Raw genomic sequence first — 18,005 nt, 5'->3', positions numbered from 1 at the left:
CTGATCAGCAATCATGCACCCGTCCATCTTCGGCTTCTGTCCACTCCCTGCTTCCACACTGTCTGTGACCAAGCCCCAGGCAGCACCTCCCTCCTGAGTTTTGTCTCAGATGTGGCTGACTTCCCCGGCGCCCCATTTCTGAGGCACTGTGGCTTTGACCTGCTTTGCCCGCTGCGGAGGATCTCACTGAGCAATGGCCCGGTGCCTGCCGCACTCAGGAACACTTGTGGGACCGTGATGCTGCTGATGCCCAGAGACTGCAGCCAGGTGCCAGCCCACCCCAGAAAAAGTTCGCGAGATAGTGTAGCAGCAGCACCTCAGGGATTATGGAAAATCACAACACACATCTGGCACCAGGCTTAACCCCCAACGATCTTGTTCCAGCACCAACGAATGTGGCCGTTCTCTGGGGTCTGCTGGGCCCAGGTGGCCTCACAGCCTCTACCAAATGTCCTTCCAGCAGTGGAACCGCTTCTCCCCGTGTGGCCCAAGAACCTCCCGGACCCCACTCTGCTCCTGAGGATTCGCCCTTTCCACCAGAGCACCTCCAGGTATCGAGCTGCGAAGTTTCAGACTCTGCGTTCCCCCTGATTACAGTCTTAATGGAATTTAAACCCTCTCCTTTCTCCTTTGTCCTTTCTGCCTTTTTAGTTCAGTCCCTGTGGCTGTTTCCAATTTTCCACTTTCTCTCCAGCTGCTTTTGGGGATGGGTGCTTTTCCCATATTCTCCCCCAGTCTCCATCCTCTCTCTGCATGCAAAAGCGGCTCCCCACCCTCTGTGCCTTCTCTCTCCCCAAGTTCACCTCTCCATGCCACATACCTGCTGAATTCTGTGGTTCAGGTTGTGCAGATTGTTGTTAATTCTCAGATCGTTTTCTAGGTGTGCAGGATGGTTTAGTGTATGGTATGGCTGTATTTCATTGATGGGAGACACACAAAAAACTTCTGTACTGTTCCACCATCTTGGCTCCTTCCCTCTACACTAAAATATTTTGGAGAGATGTTCTTCACTTGCTCCTTTATTTATCCTCTGTCTACGTCCCTGCCACCATGTTCTTCCCCCCCCCCCCCCCAGCCCGGAGATTCTTTACCTATTCATTTTGTGGTCAAATTCTTCTTGGATTAGCTGTTTTCACAAGGATGGGGTTGGGGAGAAGCCAAGGTATTTGTACTGTCTCATGGGGAAGACAGGTACTTGTGCCTAAGGCTGCCAACCTCTTTTTTGCTGAGCTGATCAAGAGCTGCAGCTTTGGGGCTGTTACTTCCCCCAGACCCCTTTTCTGTTCCCCATGTTAGCCAATGTAGTGGTTTGCTGCTGTATGTGGTCTCTTATCTCTCTGAGCACCGGGTCTCCTTCCACTCTACTGTATCAAATGTGATTTTTTTGTTGTTCCCCCACCCCTGCCCCTGCTCCTAGGTGGGCCATCGACCTGTATGGGTTTGTCCTGTGCTGCCCCTATCTTGAAGGTCTCCCTGGATGGCCTGGTGTTCTCTGCCCTTATCAGTCTTTCTAATTTATTTTGGAGTTTGGAGTTATAGGTTTTCCCTCTAACTCCACTTAATCAAAGATAGGGAGTTGCTGTTTCTTATTTGCTTTGCTGCTTTTGGTGGGTTTGGGGATGAGGCAGAAAGGAAATTATGAGGAGTCTTTTCTCATATGTTCTTCTGATGCGAGAACTCCCAAGAGCAAACACTTAAGAAGAAGTAATGAAAATTTGGACCTTCCAATCCGTCCCTGATTATAAAATGAAGGCAAAATTAAATACATGTAAATTTCTTGGATGCCTGGCTGACTTGGTTGAATGTCCGACTTTTGATTGCAGCTCAGGTCATGAACTCATGGTTGTGGGATTGAGCCCCATGTTGTGCTCAGCACAGCACAGAGCCTGCTTGGGATTCTCTCTCTCCCTTGCTCTCTGCCCTTCCCCAGCTTGTGTGCATGCTTTCTCTCAAAATAAATAAATAAACTTAAAAAAATAAATACATGTAAATTTCTGAATTTAGCTCAAAATCTGTACAGGAGTACATACTCTCCCATACATACTTCAGTTTATTATAGTAAAAATATATGAAATGCTCCAATGCCTTTAAAACTAAATTTCACTCTTGCACTGTTGGTGGGAATGCAAATTGGTGCAGCCGCTCTGAAAAGCAGTGTGGAGGTTCCTCAGAAAATTAAAAATAGACCTACCCTATGACCCAGCAATAGCACTGCTAGGAATTTATCCAAGGGATACAGGAGTACTGATGCATAGGGGCACTTGTATCCCAATGTTTATAGCAGCACTCTCAACAATAGCCAAATTATGGAAAGAGCCTAAATGTCCATCAACTGATGAATGGATAAAGAAATTGTGGTTTATATACACAATGGAATACTACGTGGCAATGAGAAAAAATGAAATATGGCCTTTTGTAGCAACGTGGATGGAACTGGAGAGTGTGATGCTAAGTGAAATAAGCCATACAGAGAAAGACAGATACCATATGGTTTCACTCTTATGTGGATCCTGAGAAACGTAACAGAAACCCATGGGGGAGGGGAAGGAAACAAAAAAAAAAAAAAGAAGTTAGAGTGGGAGAGAGCCAAAGCATAGGAGACTGTTAAAAACTGAGAACAAACTAAGGGTTGATGGGGGGGTGGGAGGGAGGGGAGGGTGGGTGATGGGTATTGAGGAGGGCACCTTTTGGGATGAGCACTGGGTGTTGTATGGAAACCAATTTGACAGTAAATTTCATATATTAAAAAATAAATAAAAAAAATAAATAAAGGCATTGTAGAATTAAAAAAATAAAATAAAATAAAACTAAATTTCAAGTGTATTATATAGTTCATATTTTAAGTCAAACTATGCCAAACATTGCTTCTGAATGTGGAGAAAATCCAGCCATCTCCATAATGTGGTAGCAAATAGTTGCCTTATAGGAAGGCAGAAAAACCACTTTATATAAAAGAACAATTGGTGTAAAATACTTGGCTAACTGTTGCTCCCATTTGAAATCAACATTGGGGTTTTCTCTCTGCCTCATCTTCTCAAATCATATCACAAACCTGTCCAGGTTGGATCTCTCTGGGGAAATGGAGATTTCCAACAGGACTGGGTCCTTAGAGGGTAACTGGGCCTCTTTCACCTGGTGCTGTGTTGGGCCCTTGCAGGGTCTCTGTCCACTTGCCTGTGATTTGGGCCTCTCTGGAGCATTATGACCTGGAAGGGTCCAGACTTCTTTATGAGGCTACTGGAGGCTCATAATCCTTGAAGTCATGATCACCCAGGGCTCTCAGCCTTGGTGTTTTCCAACTGATCCTCTAAAGCCAGTTCGCCAGGTCATCTGGCCTGTCTCCACTGTGCTTGGTGTTCTCCACCTCTCCCTACAGGCTACTGCTATCCTAAGGGCAGTCTTCACAGTCTTCCCTGGCCTAACTAAAACCTGGCTCCCTCCCTTGTTGACCCCCCAGTGTCCCTTGCCTAAGCCTGTAAAAGCCTGTAAAAGCTTCTGCCTGTAAAAGCCTTCCATTTTTGTGTAGCTCCCTAGAATTCCTTTCTGACTGCTAGATGGGATGCTGTCCTATTCATGAATTGTTGAATAAAGCCAATTAGATTTTCAAATTTACTCAGGTGTCTAAAACAGCCTAAGCTGAGATTGGAGTGTCTCGATGTTGCAGCCTCCTCCCTGCAATTTTGCCCTGATGTCCCTTTGAAATTCTCAGTTTGGGCTCAGTACCCTCCCATGAGTGTATATCATGAGGATATTTCTCATCACTACCCTGGAAGCTCTGGATCTGTGGCTCTTGGCTTCTGCTGTAGGTACGGGAGATTTCCAGAGCCTACTCTACTGTGAAGGGTTATCCCTGCGCTTCCCCTGGATGCCCGCAGCACATCATTTGCCCCCAGGCCCATATGGCCCTGATCTCTGGGCATAGTTCTGTTTATGCAAGTGTCTTTCCCACCCACTGGAAGCTCCTCTCCTAAAAGAGGGTCTTACTCATCTGTGTCCCATTGTCAAAGTTAGAGTCATGCCCTTGATCAGCTCTAGGTCTGTTTTAAGAATAAACACAAGACTGGAAGGCAGGCAGGCAGAGAAACAGTCTCTGCTCTCCTCTGCTGTCATCATGTCCCTGCCCCCACCTGGAAGTCTTTCTCCGTCTGCCAGTTCCACAGGGCACTTCCTTCCTCCTCCTTCCTTTCTCTGTAGCCCTCAACCACCAGGCCAAGTCCTCCTGGGCCTGCTTTCTGTTCTTTTTTCTGCTTAGATTAGGGGAGGTAGCTGGAGGCCTGAGCGACTGGTGGCCAGTAGAGGGCAGGCATCCTCCCATTTGGACAAATTGTCCTTTCCCAGTGCCTGGCAAGCCAGGGAGGCACAGGTGAGATTAAGTAAGTGTGTGCTGGTGCTGAGCCCTTAGCCCTCTTGCTGTCTGTAGCTGGTGCCCTACTCAACAGCCTCCGCAGGGAAGGGTTTGACTACTGACATCCTGAGGAAGCCTCAGGTAGGACAGGGAAGGGATGAGGCTCCAGAGAAGGTGGGGTGACTTGACTATCCATTGATGAAAGGCTTTGGGGGCTGATGGAGGCCAAGCAGGAGCATGGGAAGAGCTACAGACAGAGAGGTGGGAGGCCCAGCTTGGTAGTTCCCTCTGTGCGGGTGCTTGTTGCTGCCTGCTGTCGACTTTTCTGTTCCCAAGTATCACAGATGGAAAAAGCTGTCTAGGAACTTGCCTGGAACTGGAAAAGAGTGGGTAGGTGGTGGGTCAAAGAGTTGTGTTTGACCAGGTCTAATTTTTCCACCCATTTATTCCTTTTAAATTATTATGAAAATCTACAAACATAAGCAAGTACAGAAATTCAACAGTGGACTTGCATATTCTTTAGACTGAATAATTACCAAGATTGTATTGTATTTGCTTTGTCACTTTTTCTTTGTGTTTTAAGGCAATCTCAGATATTTTTGCCATTTCACCTTTAAATACTTTGATATATATACATCTTTTAAAAATATGATCTTTAAAAAAAATAACTGTAATGCCATTGTTATATTTAACAAAGTTAACAGTGCTTCCTTGGTATCAACTGATATCAATTCATAGATAAATTTTTTAGTGTATTTTTACTATTGTTTTGCATGTAAGCTTCAACATTTGGATGTGATCTCTTTGAGTTTGTTTCAATGCATCCCATACATTTTGGTTATTTTGTTTCCATTTTCATTTGTTTCAAGTTATTTTTTATTTACTTTTGATTTCTTCTTGATCCATTGGTTGTTCAGGAATGTTGTTTCCTTTCCACATATTTGTGAATTTTCTCAGTTTCTTCCTGTTACTGATTCCTAGCTTCATGCCATTGTAGTTGGAAAAGATACTTGGTACAATTCAGTATTCTTAAATTTGCTAAGACTTGTTTGTGACTTACCATGCTCTATCATGAAGAATGTTCCATATGTGCTTGAGAAGGATGTGCATCTGCTTCTGTTGGATGGTATGTTCTATATGTATTTGTTAGGTACATTTGTACTAAAGTATAGTTCAAATCCAGCGTTTCCTTCTTGATTTTCTGTCTGAATAAGCTACCTTTTGTTGAAAGTGGGGTAGTGTCTATTTCTCCTTTCAGATCAGTTGGCATTTGCCTAATATATTTAAGTGCCCTGATGTTGAGTACATATATATTTGCAACTGTTATATGTTCCTGAGGAATTGATCTTTTTATCATTATATAATGACCTTCTTTGTCTCTTGTTACAGTTTTTGGGTTAAGTCTATTTTGTTTGCTATAAACATAGTTAATCTTGTTCTCTTTTGGTTTCCACTTACATGGAATATCTTTTTCTATTCCTTCACCTTGAGCCTATGTGTGTCCTTAAAGCTGAGGTGAATCTCTTGTAGGCAGGATATAGTCAGATCTTGTTTTTTTTTTTTTTTTTAATCCATCCAGCCATTCTATGCCTTTTTAAGAATACACTCCTATGCTTACTGCACCATTCATAATAGCCAAGACATGGGAACAACCCAAGTGTCCATCAACAGATAAATGGACAAAGAAGTTGTGGTATATAGATACAATGGAATATTTTAAATTTTTATTTATTTATTTTATTGTAGAGAGAGAGAGAGAGGTAGAGAGAAAGAGGAAGAGAATGTGAGTGGGGGTAGAGGGCAGAGAGAAAGAAAGAGAGAGAGAGATCTTAAGCAGACTCCACGCTCAGCACAGAGACCCATGTGGGGCTTAATCCCACGACTTTGACATCATGACCTGAGCCAAAACTAAGGGTCGGATGCTCAGCCGACTGAGTCACCCAGGTGCCATGATACAATGGAATATTAATCAGCCGTGAGACAGAAGGAAATCCTGCATTCTGTGATAACATGGATGGAACTTGAAGGCATTATACTAAGTGAGATAAGTCAGACCATGAAAGACAAATACTGTATAATATCACCTACGTGTGGAATCCGAAAGAGCCAAACTTATAAAAACCAAGAATAAAATAGTGGTTACCATGGGCTGAGGTATTGGGAAGCAGGAGAGATTTTGTTTAAGGGTCCAAATCTTCAACCAGTAGTCAGATAAATCCTGGAAATCCAACGCATAGCATATAGCATATAGACAATAAAATTGCATTATATTCACCCAAAATGATAAGAGATTAGACTTTGGTTGTTCCCACCACAAAAACAAAATAACAATTATGTGACATGATAGAGGTGCCAACTATCACCACAATGATAATCATATTACAATACATATATGCATCAAATCAACATGTTTTGTACTTCAACCACATAATGTTTTATGTGAAACATAATTCAATAAAAAAAGAAAGCTGATTTCCATCCTTCTCAAGTTTCAGAAGTGTCTTTGTCCCAGAATCACCAGAACTAGGCAAGTGGTATATCCCAAACCTCAATCAACCCAAAGTATGTGGGTAAACTGCCATAAATCTCACCCCAGGGGATGCAGGAGAAGACATCTTTGGAATGGAAGGATGGGAGGAGTCTGGCCACAAGAAGAATAAGTGCAGTCTTGCTCCTGCTAATAGCATGACAGTAATTTAATGCCTTTATCTTCCCAGACAAAGGTGCAATATGTTCAACCTGAAGAGTCTTCTGGGAAGAAGGTAGCTGTAAAATGTACAGGCTCACACATGCTGTCCTACGACTGATCCAGAGTGCCCCTCTGGCACTGCCATGAGGCTCATCTTATTGCCTCCAGTTCTGCTGGTGGTTCTGTCAATGGTTTTGGAAGGACCAGCCCTAGCCTGGGCAGCCCCAGATCTCTCCAACACCTTGGGGACACATCCTGGATAAGCTGAAGGAATTTGGAAACACCTTGGAGGAGAAGGGCCTGGAAGCCACTGAAAGCATCAAACAGAGTGACATTGGTAATGTTGATCAGCTCTTTCATCTGCAGGATGACTGGGGTCAGGGTCCCGTCTCTTTCATGAGGGTGATTTAGCTCTCCAGCCAACCTCAAACACTCCAGCTCTCAGATATACAAACATGCAGAGCTCATTGTTAATGAACTGGGGTAGACAACATCTCAAGTTCCATGGCTGCCCAGTAGATCAGGGTCATTTTAGTAGTGGCTATTGATGATGTTTTCTGAAGGAAAATCTTTGTTTTGGATTATAACTCTGGTACATTGATTCCCAGCCACTTCCTTCTCTTCCCACAGAGGGTCCTGAGGAAACCCAGCTGCTGTCAGTGTGGACATGTTTCCAAGTTGTACCACAGCCAGGGTGATGCCTCCCTGATGGGATTTCCTGAGGAAATCGAGCTCCTGTCAGTGTAAATGTGGTGGCAAGTCCACTCTATGCCCTTTGATTAGAATTTATGATATAGTTAATAGAATCCATGTTCCTTTAATGCCCTCCAAGAGTCCTACTTGCTCCTCCCAGCCCCAGTCATGCAGCACACAACTCAGTACCCTGAATGGGGCAACAGAGAAATAGGCCTGTTTTCCAGATTTCTGCATAGCCTGGGAAGCCAGGTGCTCACTTGCATGCCCTCACTTTCCCCCTGCTAGAGAAGTCATGGGCTGAGAAGGTGATTTCTTGGCCCTGAGCCGTGCTGCTTGGGGGACAGGTGATGTGGGCAAAGTCAAATTATACCTCTTACCTTCTTTGATGTGCACACACACACACACTTTTTGCTGCAACTATGTGCTGGAAGTTCTCTGGAAACCTGGACTTCTATAAAGGCTCTCTTCTCTAAGAGTGATTGTCTAAGACAGTGCTCTCCAAGGTCTCTTGAACCATGGCTGACTGGGGCTAGAGCTGATTCATGGGCCATTTCAGGGTTACAGGTGGGACTGAGGTCTGTTACTTGACACGTGGGTGTTTGAGACTCCTCTTGGGTCTCCTGGCATGTGGTGCTGGACCCCACAGCTCCCATAAAGGCATTTTCATCTGTGGATGGATGTCAAGTTGTTGGTTAGTCATAGATATCAGTGAGGGATATTGTACTGGACTATGTTGGACTATGTTGCTGATGTCACTGTAAGCCCTCTTCTGTGCCCCATGTTGCTTCCCAGGGATTAAGGTGAGGGCAGAATTGTACATCAACCTCAGAAGAGGGGGGGAAATAATCTGCTTTTTCCTATTAAACTTTAGAGGCCACCTTAGCACCAAGTGCCTTGTCCTTTCCCCAGGATTTCCTTCAGGCACAAGGGATGGGGCAAGGAAGAATGCCTAGTTCAAGGCTGGCCCTCAGACTGGTAATCACGTACCCAGTTTAGACTGGTGGAGTCATTTCTTCAGAGCAGACTCTGTGGCTGAAACTGGAGTCACTGAGTGTGACAAATCTAGTAATAGGAAAGAAGGAGAATCTTGTCTGTAGGGCAGCTCACCTGTTTGCACTAAAGCCTTCTCTGCCCTGTTCTGGGTGGGGCCAAGGCTCCTCAGGGCCTGGCATGGGGATGGGCTGGGGAAGGTCCAGTCTCTAGATAATTCTGCCTTTTACTGCCCTGGGCTGATCATAGCCTCCCATCTCACCCCAGGTCAGAGTGGAATTTGGGAGTTCCTGCTGGATGGGTAGTGGAAGTTGGTGAGGCTGCCTATGTGGCTGATGACAAGAGAAAGTAGCATAGGCCCTACATTCAGCTAACAGTCCAGCTATGGAAGGGACTCTGGCTGGAGCAGCAAGATGGTGGGAGAAACCTGTGTCCATCCCTCTCTGCCTTGCTCCTCCCTGTGGTCATTCATTCATTCATTCATTCATGAAATATAAGAGTGTCTACTGGTGACCTAGGCCTGTGCTGGGATCTGGGAACATGGAAGTGAGTAAGGGCATATGAGTGTGAAATCAGAATTATTTATTTATTTATTTGTTTTTCTAATGAAATGTCACAATTTCATTATTCAGTGTTGCACGTTGTGCTTTGACTCACATTGTTTCCTCTAAGTTAATCCACAAAGGGTGGCAGTTTGCTGGAGAGCTGCATAAAATTTGGAAGGCTTCATGAATTTACATGTCATTCTTGCACAGGGGCCATGCTAATCTTCTCTGTATTGTTCCAATTTTAGTATACATGCTGCCGAAGTGAGCACAGAAATCAGAATTTAGATGCATTAAGATAAGTGTAGGATGGGAAGGGGTGATCAGGGAGGGATTTTTTTCATGTTTAATTTTGAGAGAGAGAATGCATGTGCACATGTGTGTGAGTGGGGGGAAGGGAAATGGGGAGGACAGAGAGAGGGAATCCCAAGCAGGCTTCGTGCTGTCAGTGCAGAGCCCAATGCAGGGCTGAATTTCACTAACTGAACCGTAAGATCATGACCTAAGCCAAGATCAAGAGTCAGACACTTAACTGACTGAGCCACCTAGATGCCCCTAGGGAAGGATTAATATGAGAGTGAACAGTAGAGTCCTCCAGGATTAAAGCAGAGCCTGATGAGGACAGAAAATCAGGGAACCCAGAGTCCAGGCCCTGTGTATGCCCTTTGTTGGGGGGAAGCAAGAGCCACAGTAGGAGTGTGGGAAGATGGTGGAGCCATGTGCTATGGGTCTTAAAGGGAAGAGGCTTTTACCTCTGGGGATCAGGGAGAATGCACATCCCTCTCTAGGCCTAGGAATCCATGGATGTTGGGGGATGGGAAAGCCTAGCTTGAGAAGACACAGGGAAGAAGGGGCATTAGAGGAGTTCCATGTTGTGGTTCAGGCAGGGGTGGAGGGAAATGCATTGAAGAGGCTGAGAATGCAGAGATTTGTTTCCCATGAACCAGGGAATCCAGAGGCACAGTTGAGAGGTTGACGTGGAGAGCAGCTGAAGGAGATTGGATCAGGGTGGGGAAGGGACAGGTGCTGGATTGTATTGGGGTAGGGAAGAAGGTACCATGGAGATCCTGAGGCTGTGGTGAGGATGGAAAAGTCATGTAGTCCCAATAGTTTATTTTAGCTTTAATTTTCCTTGCTTTGGGAGACATATCTAGAAGTGTTGCTACGTCCCATGTCAGAGACATTACTGCCTGTGCTCTCTTCTAGGATTTTAATGGTGTCAGGTCTCACGTTCAGGTCTTTAATCCATTTTGAATTTATCTTTGTGTATGGTGTAAGAAAGTGTTCTAGTTTCATTCTTTTGCATGTAGCTGACCAGTTTTCCCAACATCATTTATTGAAGAGACTGTCTTTTTCCCATTGGATATTCTTTCTTGCCTCATCAAAGATTAATTGGCCGTATAATTGTGGGTTCATTTCTGGGTTTTCTATTCTGTTCTTTTGTTCTATTGATCTGTATGTCTATTTTTGTGTCAGTACCATACTGTTTTCATTACTACAGCTTTGTAATATAACTTGAAGTCTGGAATTGTGATATCTCCAGCTTTTCTTTTCTTTTCTTTTCTTTTCTTTTCTTTCTTTCTTTCTTTCTTTCTTTCTTTCTTTCTTTCTTTCTTTCTTTCAAAGTTTATTTATTTTTATTTTGAGAGAGAGAGAGAGAAAACTAGCAAGGGAGGGGCAGAGAGAAGGAGAGACAGAATCCCAAGCAGGTCCTGCACTGTCAGTGCAGAGCCAATGTGTGGCTTGAACCCGTGAACCACGAGATCATGACCTGAGCCAAGATCAAGAGTTGGACGCCTAGTTGACTGAGCCACCCAGATGCCCCTCCAGCTTTGCTTTTCTTTTTCAAAATTGCTTTGGCTATTTGGAGTCTTTTGTGATTCCATAAAAATTTTAGGATGTTTTGGTTCTAGTTTTGTGAAAAATGCTGTTGGTATTTTGATAGAGATTGCATTAAGTGTGTAGTATAGACATTTTAACAATGTTCTTTCAGTTCATGAACACGCAGTGTCTTTTCATTTCTTTGTGTTGTCTTTAGCTTCTTTCATCATTGTTTTATAGTTTTTGGAGTAAAGGTCTTTTACCTCTTTAGTTGGATTTATTCTTAGGTATCTTATTTTTGATGCAATTGTAAATGGAATTGTTTTCTTAATCTCTCTCTGCTGCTTCATTATTAGTGTATAGAAATGCAACAGGTTTCTGCACATTGATTTTGTATCCTGTGATTTTACTGAGAATTCATTTATCAGTTCTAGTTTTTTGGTGGAGTCCTTGGGTTTTCTATATATAATATCATGTCATCTACAAACAGTGAAAGTTTTATTTCTTCCTTACCAATTTGGATACCTTTTATTTCTTTTTGTTGTCTAATTGCTGTCCCTAGAACTTACTGTACTATGTTGAATAATAGTAGTGAGACCTTGTCTTGTTCCTGACCTTAGGAGGAAAGCTCTCAGTTTTTTCTCACTGAGTATGATGTTAGCTGTGGGTTTTTCATATATGGCTTTTTTTATGTTGAGGCATGTTTCCTCTAAAGCTACACTGTGGAGGGTTTTTTTTTTTTTTTATCATGAATGGTTGTACTTTGTTAAATCCTTTTTCTGCATTTATTGAAATGATCGTATGGTTTTTATCTTTTCTTTTACTGATATGATATGTCATGTTGATTGATTTGCAAATATTGAACCACCCTTGCTTTCTGGGAATAAATCCCACTTGATGTGGTGAATGATTTTTTTAGAGTATTGTTGGATTCTGTTTGCTAGTATTTTGTTGAGGATTTTTGCATCTATGTTCATCAGAGATATTGGCCTGTAGTTCTCTTTCTCTCTCTCTCTCGTGTGTGTGTGTGTGTGTGTGTGTGTGTGTGGTGTCTTTATCTGGTTTTGGTATCAGGGTGATGTTGGCCTCATAGAGTTAATTTGGAAGTTTTCCTTATTCTATTTTTGGAATAGTTTGAATAGGGTAGGTATTAATTCTTCTTTAAATGTTTGATAGGGGTGCCTGGGTGGTTCAGTTGGTTAAGCGTCTGACTCTTTGTTTTGGCTCAGGTCATGATCTCATGGTTTGTGAGTTTGAGCCCTCCATAGAGTCTGTGCTGACAGCTCTGGAGCCTGCTTGGGATTCTTTCTCTCTCTTTGTCCCTCCCCTGCTTTCTCCTCTTTCTCTCTCTCCCTCTCTTTCTCAAAATAAATAAATAAAAACTTAAAAAATAACTGTTTGGTAGAATTCACCTGGGAAGCTATCTGGTCCTGGACTGTTGTTTGTGAGTTTTTTGATTACTGAATCAATCTCCTTGCTGATAATCCTTCTGTTCAAATTTTCTATTTCTTCCTGCTTCAGTTTTGGTAGGTTATATGTTTCTAGGAATTTATCCATTTCTTCAAGTTTGTCTAATTTGTTGCCATATAGTTTTTCATAATATTCTCTTACGATTGCTTGTATTTCTGTGGTGTTTGTTGTTATTTTTCCTCTTTCATTTGTGATTTTGTTTATTTGAGTCATTTCTCTCTCTTTCTCTCTCTCTCTCTTTAATGAGTATGGCTATAGGTTTATCAATTTGGTTGATCTTTTCAAAGAAAAAACTCCTGGTTTCATTTATCTATTGGTTTTTAGTTTCTATATCATTTATTTCTATATCATTTATTTCTGCTCTTTATTATTTCATTCCTTCTGCTGGTTTGGGGTTTTGTTTGTTATTCTTTTTCTAGATCCTTTAGGTGTAAAGTTAGGTTGTTTATTTGAGATATTTCTTCTTCTTGTGGTAAGCCTGTATTGCTATAAACTTCACTCTTAGAACTGCTTTTGCTGCATCCCAAAGGTTTTGTACCCTTGTGTTTTGTTTTTGTTTGTTTTCATGTACTTTTTGTTCTTTGATTTCTTGGTTGACCCATTCATTGTTTAGAAGCATGTTATTTAACCTCCATGTATTTGTGGTCTTCCCAGATTTTTTTCTTGTGGTTGATTTCTAGTTTCATAGCTTGGTGGATGCATGGTATGACTTCAGTCTTTTTGAATTTGTTGAGGCTTGGTTTGTGGCCTAATATGTGATATATTTTGGAGAATGTTCCATGTGCACTTGAAAAGAATGTGTATTCTGCTGTTTTAGGATAGAATGTTCTGAATATATCTGTTAAATCCATCTAGTCCAGTGTGTCATTCAAAGCTACTCTTTCCTTGTTGATTTTCTGTTTGGATGGGATGTTAAAGTCCTATACTATTATGGATAAGTTCCTCTATGTTTGTTATTAACTGTTTTATGTATTTGAGTGCTTTCATGTTGGGTGTATATATATTTACAATTGTTATATCTTCTTGTTGGATTATTACCTTTATTATTATACAGTGTCTTTCTTTATCTCTTCTTACAGACTTTGTTTTATTTTTTTTTCAGACTTTGTTTTAAAGTCTTTCTTGTCTGATAAAAATATTGCTACTCTAGCTTTCTTTTGACATCCATTTGCATTATAAATGTTTCTCTATCCCCTCACTTTCGATCTGCAAGTGTCTTTAGATCTGAAATGATTCTCTTGTAGTAAGCATATAGAGGGGTTTTGCTTTTTTATCTACTTTGTCACCCTATGTCTTTTGATTGGAGCATTTAGTCTATTTACATTCAAAGTAATTGTTGATATATATATATTTATTGCCATCTTGTAACTTGTTTTGTGTCTTGTTTTGTGGTTGTTTTGTAGTTTTTCTGTGATCCTTCTCTTTTTCTCTTTTCTGGTTTGCTGGTTTTCTTTGGTGATATACTTGGATTCCTTACTCCTTATTTTTTTGTATATCTATTACTGTTTTTTTTTTTAATTTGTGGTTACCATTCAGTTTATATATACAATCTTCTGCATATAGCAGTTTATATTAAGCTGATCACTTACTTTTGAACCCATTCTTTACTTCTCTCCACTCCCTCCATGTTTGAGATATTTGCTATCATTTTTTACATTCTTTTATTCTGTGCTCATCTTGGTGGATTTTTACAGATACACTTACTTCCACTGTTTTTGTGCTTCCTATTTTTCTTACTCTTATGGTTTTTGTTTTCCACTCACAGAGTCCCCCTTAACATTTCTTGTAGGGCTGGTTCAGTATTCATGAATTCTTTTAACTTTCGTTTGTCTGGGAAACCCTTTACCTCTCCTATTCTGAAGATAGCCTTGCTGGATAGAGTATTCTTGGCTACAGACTTTTCCCTTTCAGCACTTTGAATACATCATGCCATTTCCTTCTGGCCTGCAAAGTTTCTGCTGAAAAATCATCTTGCTTTAGGGCTTCTTTATGTGCTCTTTCTTCTGGCCAGAATAGTCTTCCTTCAGCTAACTCCTATTATTAGTCATAGTTCTAAAAAAGCAGCTTTCTCTGACCATCTAGATTAGGCTAGGACTCCTGTCATGTCACCCCTGGCTTCTGCCCTTCTCAGAAATATGATCACCCTTATGTCTTGTTCAACCTCCTGCCTCATTTGGTGTCAGACCTCACGCTCTGTGGGCAAGAATGTGCCTATCTGGGTCACTGTGTTTCCCCTGTAGTGAAGAGTAGGGCACCCCAATTTCAGCTTTAGGTGAAGGAAATGGACCCTAAGGTCATATTCTCTGATCAGAGTTTACTTTCCCATGGTTTCCACCACTCTATTCCACCCAGCTTCAATTAAATCCCATTGATACTTTCAGAGACCAATTGTAGCCAGACCCACAAATAAGCAGCATCCCCGAGGTTTGCAGTCATCCCTCAATAGTATCCCAGGGGAAGGTGAGTCTATTTCAGGAGCCAAGAGGTGAGGGATGTCATGGCTCACCCTCTTCATGTGGAGTCTCCCTTTAATGACATCCTTGGCTTTGACAATTTGGACTTGATTTTGTTGAAGATGCCAACCAGTGAATTTCCTTATAATATAAAATGTCAAATTCAAATAAGAGATGATTATATTCCAAAAGGGCAACCAGCACAAGGCTTGGTAACATGTGGGTGAGATCAGGCAGAAGCAATGGGGGCATGGGTGCCTGGTTATCAACTGTGTGCACATGTAAAGATTGAGTTACAGGGCATGCTGAATATGATGGAAACAGTGACTTAGAACCATATAAAAGCAAACATCTCCTGAAAAAATTTAACCAATGACATCATAGAGACCTAGATTGACTGAAAAATAGTAGGAAAACCAATATGCTCATGTGATCTCCTGGAAAAACCCAGAAGTCAGGGTGATTGGAATGGAATAGCACATGAACCTGACTGGAACTCAGAGAGAGGCATAAGATCATCACAAGCACTCAGGTTATCCAAAATATGAGCCCAAATTGGCCTTTTCTGGAAAGAGTTCTCCACATGTTGTGAAGGCTTCTGGGGTACATCTCTTCACCCCAACCAATTTGAGATCAGTCCCCCACCAATGCATGCAGGGTTTCATGTTAATATCTGGTTAGACACAGAAAACACCAGAATGAATTGCAGAGTAGGAGGCAATAAACGTTTAGGTTAGAAAGTCTGCAGTTTATTTTCACTCTTATTTCTCCTTCTTGGGATAGTTCATCCATCCTGTTTAACCCCTTCCTGCTTAGCATGATGAATCACAAAGGAGTCTACATCTTCTCTTATCCAAGCATCTCCAACTGGAAACCCATTCTCTCCCCAGTGCTGGCCAAGAAATGAGTTCTGTTCCCCTCCAAATAGCAAGGAAACCTTGTGGGGTTGGGAGCGGTGGGGAAAGCCAAGAGATAGACCAGGCCAGGCCATTTCCCACCAACCAGCAGAGGGTAGTGAGTGGATGCTAGGTCTCTTGGACCCATCTACACAAGCTTCTTGGCTTTAAGGAAGCTCTTGAGGTACTGTATCTGCCAGATGCCAATGGCCACAAGGATTAAGGTCCATAGAACGGACCACAATGGCACCCACTGATTGGTGCTCTTGCTGGCCTGCCAGAAGCTCCTCTTGCCTGTGGTAAGGGAGAAGGGAGAAGGTGCCTGGCTAGACTGAATTTCTCCCCTCTCTCAAGAGGTGGAAGACTTACTCCCTGGGAGGTTACACATCCCTCCTCCCAACTGGACCAGCTGAGCCCCTCACCCTCCAGTAGTCCTGCTCCTTCTGGATCTGCTTCGTCTACTCCACCTGCTCCACCAGCTGCTGCATGCACAGATGCTGCCAGGTTAGCTTGTTGTTGGCCCCAAATTCTGCATAGTCATTGGTATGTCCACCCAACTGCATGTCCAAGTGAGTGACCTGGGGAACAGGGAAGCCGAAGGTGGGGGTCAGGGACCTTGGCTCTACATAGAGCCTGAATAGAGCTTGCCAGAAACCCAGCTCCCATGCCCCAATGTTGGCCTAAACAGGCAGTTCAGTTCCTTACACTCACTGACTTAGGGACTGGCCCTGCTCCGGGTGCTGAACACCAGATCAGGACTTGCCTGCATAGAGTTCCATGTTCAAATGACAGAAGGGATGGGACAACATATTCAGAGAAGTAGAGGTATGACTCAAGTGTTTGAGACAGACTGTTACTAGAAGTACTGTGTTGGTGAGAGGTGACCACGGAGAGCCCGGGAGCACTGAGATACAGAACAGCTCTGAGTTTCACATTATGAAGCTTGGTCTTTACCCTAGGGATGGCAGGGAAACAAGGGATGATTTTAGGTCGCAGTGATTCCCTCACAGGGTACCCTCTCATCTTCATCCCCTCTCTGTATGCTTACTTTCTGTATCCCCTTACTTCCTGTATCCCCTTATTTCCCCAGCCCCCATCCAGGCACCACCTGCTGCACCCTTCTTACCCCAGGGATGGAGATGTTGAGCCCATGAAACGGTCAGCCTCTTGCCTGCTGCACTCACCAGCTTGCCAACATAGAGGAGGGTGAAGTGGATGGACTGAAGATGAAGGCAGATTTGGTGCTCTTGGGGAGGCTGGGAGGTAGGTGATGGTGAAGCTTCCCTGAGGGCCATACTGATGGACCAGAAATTTCTAGAGGACTCAGCTTCCAGTGAGCATATGTACCTGCTTCCAGGAGAGGAAATCTGGGGGTCTAGGTCCTAGACCCCCATCGGCCAGACCAGAGGGGAAGGTATGAGGGAAATGGCATTAGTTTGGGCTGGAAAGTCTCAGATCCCAGCATCGCCAATACACAGTATTCTGCAGTTTGCAAAGAGCATGGTCCTCCTTGAGCTTTCCTGCCTGTGAGGAGACAGGCCCTCCTCTGAGAAATGGAGGACTAGCCATTGATGCTGAAGGCCGGTGTGGCTTCAAGGAGTCAAAGCCCACCTTACCCTGTTCTCAGTGTCCTTCACAAACATGAACAAATTGATCTACTGTGAAGAGGGCTGCTACTTTTCTATAGAGGGATCTTATAGTTACTTAATGGAAAAACAGTATGGAGGCTCCTCAAGAAATTAAAAATAGAACTACCATATGATCCAGCTTTCCCTCTTCTGGGTATATATTAAAAGGAAATGGAACCATTATCTGTACTTCCATGTTGACTGCAGCATTATTCACAATAGACAAGGTATGGAAGAAGCTAAGTGCCTGTCAATGGATGAATAGATCAAGAAAATGTGATACATATATTATCTCTCTATATAATAGAATATTATTCATCCTTAAAAAAGAAGTAAATCCTGTAATTTGCTACAACGTGGATGAAACTGGAGGGCATTATACTAAGTGAAATAAGCCAGACAGAAAAAGACAAATACTGCGTAGTAAAAAAAAGGTCAAACTTATTGAAACAGAGTAGAAGAATTGTTGCTA

The 18,005-nt window shown here is 42.7% G+C and overlaps 1 non-coding gene and 1 pseudogene across 1 annotated transcript; one reads left to right on the top strand and one right to left on the bottom strand.

The window, feature by feature from the left end:
• Positions 1-508: 508 nt before the first annotated feature.
• On the top strand, positions 509-16,322 carry LOC102971012 (annotated as a pseudogene).
• Positions 9,431-9,537, bottom strand: LOC122232024. Its single transcript, XR_006209344.1, has one exon. It is a non-coding gene; the product is annotated as a U6 spliceosomal RNA (small nuclear RNA).
• Positions 16,323-18,005: the final 1,683 nt, after the last annotated feature.

Source organism: Panthera tigris, chromosome A1 (genome assembly GCF_018350195.1).
Source record: "Panthera tigris isolate Pti1 chromosome A1, P.tigris_Pti1_mat1.1, whole genome shotgun sequence".
Lineage (NCBI taxonomy): Eukaryota > Metazoa > Chordata > Mammalia > Carnivora > Felidae > Panthera > Panthera tigris.
The sequence above is the reverse complement of the archived record's forward strand: the minus strand, read 5'-3'. Positions and strand labels throughout refer to the sequence as shown.